The sequence below is a fragment of the Saimiri boliviensis genome, chromosome 6 (genome assembly GCF_048565385.1).
Source record: "Saimiri boliviensis isolate mSaiBol1 chromosome 6, mSaiBol1.pri, whole genome shotgun sequence".
Taxonomy (NCBI): Eukaryota; Metazoa; Chordata; class Mammalia; order Primates; family Cebidae; genus Saimiri; species Saimiri boliviensis.
In genome coordinates, this window is record NC_133454.1 from 119649440 (window position 1) to 119658673 (window position 9234).

Sequence of the window (9234 nt, forward strand, 5' to 3'; positions counted from 1 at the left end):
GGATTATCTTTTTATTGTTGATTTGAAAGATTTCTTATGTATTCTAAATACTAAACACTTATCAGACATATGATTTGCAAATATTTCTCCCCTTCTGTGGGTATTTGCATTTTCTTTACAGTATCCTTTGATGCTCAAAAGTTCTAAACAGAAGAAATAAAATTTAAAAATCCTTTTGAGGAGATAATTCAATAAACAAGGTAGTTGGTGACAGAAGAGATGCAGTGAGTTAAAGAGGGTATGATTAAAATCTTAGAGAAATTAGAGAGGCAATATTGAACATTCTATAGCATTATCTAGGAAGAAGACATTTTCCACAATAGGTAAAAATTAGAGTTGCCCCTTTTGATGATCATATACAACTATTCAACAAGCAGAGAATGTTTGTGTCTATGTGCAAAGCAATACAGGGAATTAATCATTGAATTCTACATTTCAACCAGGAAGACAGAAAGGAGGACAAAGTAAGGAGGCAGAGATGGCAAGAAAGAAAAATGCTCTACGGTGACTAAGACTGCTCTTCAATTTAGAACTATACCTATGCTTCGGAGGATTGAAACAGGAGGAACTTGACTTAAATTAATACAATAATATTGGTTTAAAATAAGAAGAAGAAAAACTAATTTTTTTAAATGTGCACCATGGGATAGGGATTAGGGTAGAAGCATTACATCCAGTAAATCATTTATTCCTCACCTCAACCCAACGAAGGGGGGTATAATCCCATTTTACAGAGGAAGAAATAGAGTTTAAAGAAATGTCACTTCCCAAGGTCACACAACAGAGGAACTGGAATTCAAACTTCAGCCTAATTATAAAATATTCATTGTTTCTGCAATTATCTTAAGTCTAAAAAGGAAAATCTATCTTCCATCTAAAGGCATACCATACTGTATTAACTCTTTACTTTTTTTCCTACTGTGTAACATCTTTGAAATCTTACAGTATTACAGGTTAAGTGGCAGAATTTTCTTTCTTAGTGTTATATAAAATAATGGCACATCTTAACAATTATGTGATAGATTCAGTGAACTACTCAGCTATATTACTGACTCTTGATGGAAATTCTGGCAGAGAGATTTAAAAAATAATATTAATAAAGTAGTTTAAATTTGAATATTCACTCTCAGATGGAAAGCAGAGGCCTGGAATAGAACATCTCTAAGAGGCAGCTTCTTTGTTTAGCTCTATGTTCTTCACACTTAGATGATGGTGCTTCATTCTGAAATACTCTATTTCCAACACTTGGCAAACGTCATTGTTTACAGATCTTTTGGTTTGCTTTTCTGAAAAACAAAAACAGTTTATGACAGTACCCATCAACAGGACCTTCCATTAATAATGCAAAAGCTAAGGTGTGTTTAGGGGTATCCAGTAAAATCAGAGAAGGATCAGGAAGGAGCAAACTTGCCCCCCAAGAGGTTAGGCCCAAACTGCACCTCCTTCACCTTTTACTCCAGAAAGCAGAAACTCATGATGGGAAGAGGAAGTGAACAGGATGTCCATCTGATGATGGCGATCAGGGCTGGCCAGTCCTGTGTTCCCCAAACCCCCTCCCCTCTGTTCCCTAACATGGGGATGGAGGAGCTCCATCTCTTTGCCCTATCCTCTCAACTCCAGAGAAAGCTATGAAAGGTGAAGTGACCATTAAATAAGAGACCAGGACTCTCACCCTTTCCAACGGATGGGAGTTTCCAGATCTCACAAAAAGTCTATGAGTGAGTATGACAGGACCACAATTAGCCAGCAATATTGGCCAAAATTAAATTATCATGCTGCTACTTTTAAACCAAAGATTGCTTCTTAGCCCCAGAGACCCCACAGACCCTCCCATTACAGAGAAAGACTTGCTCAAAGGCAGGTTCAGAATGACCTCTTCCGCAAAGCCTTTCCTCACCAACCACTTTAAATTATTGTCTCACAGCCTGATTGGATTTCATAATAACTATGTATTTCACTGAGTCTGACTCTGCCATTAGGATATAAGCTTCTTGAAGGTAATGACCATTTTTACTCACCTCAGCATCCCCAGTCCCTGCTCATTCAATTATCTTTGAATAACTGTATTAGACTTTTTTCTTTACGAACTTAGTGAAATCAACACAATTTCCATTAGCACTACCGCTGTAAAGCACTCAAATTAAAACAAAAGTAAATACCTGCCTTATCTTCTACACAACTTTCCTTTCCTTCAAATAATAAGTATATGTGGTGATGGATGTGTTAATTAGCTGGATTTAATCATTCCACAAGATGTACATATATCAAAACATCATGTTGTACACCATAAATATATAGAAATTTTCACTTGTCAGTATTCCAGAGATCAGCTTTAAGTACTTCAGTTTTTATTCTCTTGACTCAAACTTTTTGAGAAAAGGAGGTAGTGCAATTCACTATTTTTAGTTAATTCTCTTTTCTGTATCTTCCTAATACTGTACCTTGTTCCCAAAAGCCAACAGGTGAGCTTCATTCGTGTATTCCATACAAAAGACGACTCTCCTCCTCCAAACAGCTACCTGCACTAAGTCTACCCATGACGACTCTGTCCTCTCCTCCAGGATCCTTCACTGGTCTCTGGTCGTCACACTCACTTTAACCTAAGTCTTGATGATTCTTTCTCCACATTGCTAACAAAAAAAAAAATGACATGTTTTGGCGTCCTCCCTATGTATCAAACATCAATAAATGTGTTCTGTACACATATTTCACTTCAGCTTCACAATAACACTTCAGCACAGATACTGCTATTTTCCAAATTCAAAGACAAGTTGACTAAAGCACAGAGAGGTTAACTAATTTGCCTGAGATCACAACCAGAAAGAAGGAGAACAGACATCTGAACACAGGGTGTCTGTATGAGATTCTGTCATATTCTCAACCTCCATGGGTTTTACCTTCCCCATTTGTCTTTTCAGACACTATCTTTAATCCTTACTACATTGGCAACTTCAACATAGGCTGGTTATTGTTGATTTCTTTTGTTTTTACTTTTTATTTTGAAATAATTTTATATTCACATACAACTTGCTAAAATACTACAAGGAACTCCTAGGTATCCTTCTGCCAGCTTCCCTCATGTGCGTATTGGATATAACCACAGTATAACTACCTAAACTGTCAGGAAACTGACATTTGTATAACACCACTGACTGAACCTCAGGACTTATTTGAATGTCACTCGTTTTTAAATGCACTCACTGTGTTTTGTGTGTGTATATATAGTTTATTCATCATATGTAGAGATTTATGTGACCACCACAATTGGAATTTAGAACAGTTCCACTATCCCCCAAACACTTGAGACTGTAGTAAGTTTCCATCTAATTAGAAAAGGGTCTGATATCAATACCACTGATTGCTCTGTAGAGTAGCTTTTATGATTAGAGTGCCAGTTCATCTCCACTCCTAATTAAAGTGGAATTGACATATGTTTCTATTATAGCTTAATTACAACTAAAAGGCAATCAATACTGCACCATCTACATGGAAGTTATGTGAACTACAGATATCGTGGCAGTAGTCCTAACCCTCAGATATTCAGTTTATTCATCACATGTAGAGATTTGTATAACCACCACCATAAATCCCTTGATTTATGGTGGAAAAAGAAACTCCCTCGTGTTACCCCTTTACAGTCCAATCCCATCCCTAATCCCTGGCAACCACTGGTCTGTTCATTAACATATACTCTGTCACCTTAAGAATATTCTGTAGATAGAATCATGGAGTTTGTAATCTTTTGAGGTAGGCTTTTTTTTTTTTTCACTTAACACAACGCCCTTGAGATTCTTCAGTTCCTGTATCAATAGTTTACTACTTTTGTTTTTGAGTAGTCCATTTAGTGGGTATAGAGTTGGCTTAGCTACCACCTTTCATTTTCTTCTAGCCTCCTATAGTACTTCTACAGGAATAATCCAGTGATTCTCAAAACTCAGAGGGAGGACTTCCTTCAACTGGGCGTGAATGTTAAAAAGCAGAATTCTCGATCTTATTCGAATCTGAACACCTGAGGGTTAGGACTAGTGCTACAATACCTGTAGTTTACCTATTTCCATGTAGATGGTGTAATACTGATTACTTTTTTGTTGCATTAGGCTATAATAGAAATTTGTGTTCCTTCCACTTTAATTAGGAGTGGAAATGAAATGGCACTCTAATCACAAAACTTACCCTTCAAAGGCAATCAGTGGTATTGATATTAGACCCTTTTCTAATTAGCATAATACATGTCCAAGTTTTAAAAATATGAGTGGCTTATGACATAGCATTATTAGAAATGGATTCTCATCTGTGAAATTAAAGGCATTAATATTTTAGAGACATCGTATAACCTAGCATAAACAAGATATAAGAATCTAGCAATGTCTGCAGCCTTTACCCTTCCACATTAAATTCATGCCAGATTTTTGGACCATCCATGAACTTGGAAGACTCTGATGATAGGAGTCTATTCTTAGGAAACCTGGCTGATACACCCAATTGAAACTTGCAGGTAGATTAGTACTAGATTAGTACTAGAGTACGTACAGGATACAAAATCTAGGATTATCATAAGCATTTTCTACCATATTCACTTATCAGAGCCTGGAATAGTGCCTGGCCCTCAGTAAGTATTTAGTGAATTACAAATTGTGCTCTGTTTTTTTTTTTTTTTTTTTATTGCTTTCTAATTTAAATCAGAGTCACAGAACCAATTCATCCCTAACTAGAGAAATTCAAGGTCTTTAGCAGATAAATACTTTCTCTAGATTCAAAATACTTGACTAAAGTGGGCATACTGTACAAGTATTGTTGTAAGATTCCCAACCACTTCTCATTTTTTAGGCTTGCACAGTGTTAGGGGAGAAGCAGAGAAATGTATTTTCTTGCCTTTCCAAGGTTCTGAGTCAACTTCTTTTTATATCAGAAAAAGAATAAAAGAATAACTGTTCAATAGAAGCAAGATGTTTTTAAAGCAAAGATTAACCATGAAGGACACCTGGTGGTAAAATCTGTCACCATCGTGTCACAATTGCTCCTCTGAACCGTACCACACATGTCACTGGAGGCCACTACTGAGGATCAGATACTGCATACACATGGAGTTTCAAGCTTTGTGAAAAGCCATGCTGTGGAAGCCCCATGCATTCATTCATGAATGCACTCCGCCTCCCTCTCACTCCACTCTTGCTGATTGATTCAAGTTTACCTAGAGAGTCAGTCAGACTCTCAGTCGCAGAAGATGCCCTGTTTAGCAGAAAACTATAGTTTGGACTCAGACGCCCCTGGACAGACCATCTACCACTTTCTAACTACATGATCTTAGTCATATTGTTCGCCATGCTGCGACTTAGTTTCCTGTGTGTAAAATGACAGTTAAATTTAATAGGCATTGTTGGAAGAATTAAATAAAGAAGGTTTATGCAAGCCAAACAGTATCCATTAAATTGCATGTGATATTATTTCTAAATCAATCCTAACCTGATATTGAATATACTACCATCCTTCACCCACTAATGATTGAGATTTAGAATTTATTTCTATACTTTTTCTAGGACCCCTAAGCATGCTACCTCTCCTCTTCCTGTATTTATTCTGACCCAGTTTATACTACTGGACTGTGGTTTCTTTACTGACCCTTTCAGCCTGAGTGACCTTGCTCTCACCATTCCCCTTCTCAGAAGACTAGACCTGACTCCCTATACCTCTAGCTGCAGGATAGAGCCTGTCTGGCAAACATGGAGTCATAACAGTTGACAGGTTTGTGTTACTGAAACTATAGACCACAGACCAGTACTGGAATCCCTCCCTCCCTCCCTCCCTCCCTCCCTCCCTCCCTCCCTTCCTTCCTTCCTTCCTTCCTCCCTCCCGCCCTTCCTCCCTCCTCCCCTCCCTCCTTTTCTCCCTCCCTCCCTTCCTTCTTTCCTTCCTTGCCATTTCATGAAGGCATAAATACAGAAAATGAAAATAAAGCATGTACAGCTTCTCAGCCTTTTGGCTAAGATCAAGTCTGGAGAGTAGTATGTAGTATCATGTGGTGACTTCCATCTCATTGAACAGGGTATAAACCATTATGCATGTGGCTTATATAACAAGTTGTATGTGGTGTGAGCGTCATATTGGTCATGCTCTATAGGACCACATTACAACATGTAATATGCTAAAGTTGGTTTGTCAACTCTAACTCCAGAAAATATATTTTAAAATTGAGAAAACTGAAACATTCTTTTTTTTTCTTCTTTTTAATTGTACTTTATGTTCTGGGGTACATGTGCAGATCATGCAGGATTGTTGCATAGGTACATACCTGGCAAGGTGGTTTGCTACCTTCATCCCCCATCACCTATATCTGATATTCTCCCCTCACAACCCTTTTTTTAATCCCTCCCCACCCTCACCACCCCTACTGTCCCTCCCCTAGCCCACCCCTACTGACTGAACTGTGTGATGCTCCCCTCCCTGTGTCCATGTGTTCTAATTGTTCAACACCTGCCTATGAGTGATAACATGGTGTTTGGTTTTCTGTTCTTGTGTCAGTTTGCTGAGAATGATGGTTTCCAGATTCATCCATGTCTCTATGAATGACACAAACTCAACGTTTTGTATGGCTGCATAGTATTCCACGGTATATGTGCCACATTTTCTTTATTCAGTCTATCAATGATGGAAATTTGGGTTGGTTCCATGTCTTTGCTATTGTAAACAGTGTCCCAATGAACATATGTGTGCATGTGTCTTTATAATAGAACAATTTATAATTATTTGAGTATATATCCAGTAATGGGATTGCTGGGTCAAATGGTATTTCTATTTCTAGGTCCTTGAAGAATCACCACACTGTCTTCCACAATGGTTGAACTAATTTACACTCCCACCAATAGTGTAAAAATGTTCCTATTTCTCCACATCCTCTCCAGCATCTGTTGTCTCCAGATTTTTTAATGATCGCCATTCTAACTGATATGAGATGGTATCTCAATGTGGTTTTGATTTGCATTTCTCTGATGACCAGTGATGATAAGCATTTTTCATGTGTTTGCTGGCCTCATTGATGTCTTCTTTTGTAAAGTGTGTTCATATCCTTTGCCCACTTTTGAATGGGTTTGTTTGTTTGTTTCTTGTAAATCTGTTTTAGTTCTTTGTAGATTCTGGATATTAGCCCTTTGTCAGATGGGTAGATTGCAAAAATTTTTTCCCATTCTGTTGGTTGCCAGTTAGCTCTAATGAGTGTTTCCTTTGCTGTACAGAAGCTCTTAAATTTAATTAGGTCCCATTTGTCTATTTTGGCTTTTGTTGCCATTGCTTTTGGTGTTTTAATCAGGAAGTCCTTGCCTATGCATATGTCCTGAATGGTTTTGCCTAGGTTTTCTTCTAGAGTTTTTATGCTGTTAGGTCTTATGTTTAGATCTTTAATTCATCTGAAGTTAATTGTAGTGTAAGGTGTCAGGAAGGGGTCCAGTTTCTGCTTTCTGCACATGGCTAGCCAGTTTTCCCAACACCATTTATTAAACAGGGAATCCTTTCCCCATTGCTTGTTTTTCTCAGGTTTGTCAAAGATCAGATGATTGCAGATGTGTGGTATTGCTTCTGAGGCCTCTATTCTGTTCCATTGGTCTATGCCTCTGTTTTGGTACCATGCTGTTTTGATAACTGTGGCCTTGTAGTATAGTTTGAAGTCAGGCAGCGTGACGCCTCCTGCTTTGTTCTTTTTTATTAGGATTGTTTTGGCTATGTGAGCTGTCTTTTGGTTCCATATGAAGTTTGAAGTCATTTTCTCCAGCTTTGTGAGGTCATTGGTAGCTTGATAGGGATAGCATTGAATCTATAAATTACTTTGGGCAGTATGGCCATTTTCATGATGTTGATTATTCCCAAGCATGAGCATGGGATGTTTTTCAATCTGTTTGTGTCTTCTTATTTCACTGAGCAGTGGTTTGTAGTTCTGTTCAACATACACAAATCTATAAATGTAATCCATCACATAAACAAAACCAAAGACAAAAAACCACATGATTATCTCAATAGATGCAGAAAAGGCCTTTGACAAAATTCAACAGTCCTTTATGCTAAAAACCCTCAACAAACTAGGTATTGACAAAACGTATAACAAAATAATAAAAGCTATTTACGACAAAGCCACAGCCAATATCATACTGAATGGTCAAAAACTGGAAGCATTCCCTTTGAAATCTGGCACTAGACAAGGATGCCCTCTCTCACCACTCCTATTCAATATAGTATTGGAAGTTCTAACCAGAGCAATCAGGCAAGAAAAAGAAATAAAGGGTATTCAATTAGGAAAAGAAAAAGCCAAATTGTCTCTATTTGCAGATGACATGATTATATATTTAGAAGACCCCATTGTCTCAGCCCCAAATCTCCTGAAACTGATAAGCAACTTCAGCAAAGTCTCAGGACACAAAATCAATGTGCAGAAGTCACAAGCATTTCTATACACCAATAACACACAAGCAGAGAGCCAAATCAAAAGTGAACTCCCATTCAAAATTGCTACAAAGAGAATAAAATACCTAGGAATACAACTAACAAAGGATGTAAAGGTCCTCTTCAAGAAACATTCTTTATAACCAATTATTCCATTGGAAAAGCTCTGTTGAAAACACTTGAAATAGGTCGTGAACTGTTTGTGTTTCATCAAGACAGGAAGCCAGTTTAATCTCAACTTTTCAAAGATGTGCCTATAACCAGAATCACTTACTTGTATGATATCTTTAATAATTTTATGATTATGATAATTCTATGCAAAGAAAAACTGCAACATGTTTTACAATGGCAGGTAAGATTACAAGGCAAAAACAAACATTAAAAGCTTAGAAAAAAAAGTATTTACAGATAGTGATGGTACATAACAACTACAAGAAAATGGTTGATGATGTTGATATTTCACATCTGCAACAAGTTGTTACCAATTTCACCTTATAAATTTTCTATTCCTTCTGAGAGAATATAAAATTCAGAAGTCCAAACATTGAAAATTGATCTTTCTGAGATACATTTTTTCTTTTCTATTAATATATTTTATTGCATGTATTTAAACATACAGGGTGATGTTATGAGATACATATAGATAGCAAAAAGCCTCTGTAGTGAAGCAAATTAACATACCCATCATCTCATGTAGTTACCCAATCTTTTTGTTTTTGTGGCAAGAGAAGCAAAATCTACTCATTTCACATGAATCCCATATATATTACAATTGTATTGCTTGTAGTCCTCCCAGTGTACCTTAGC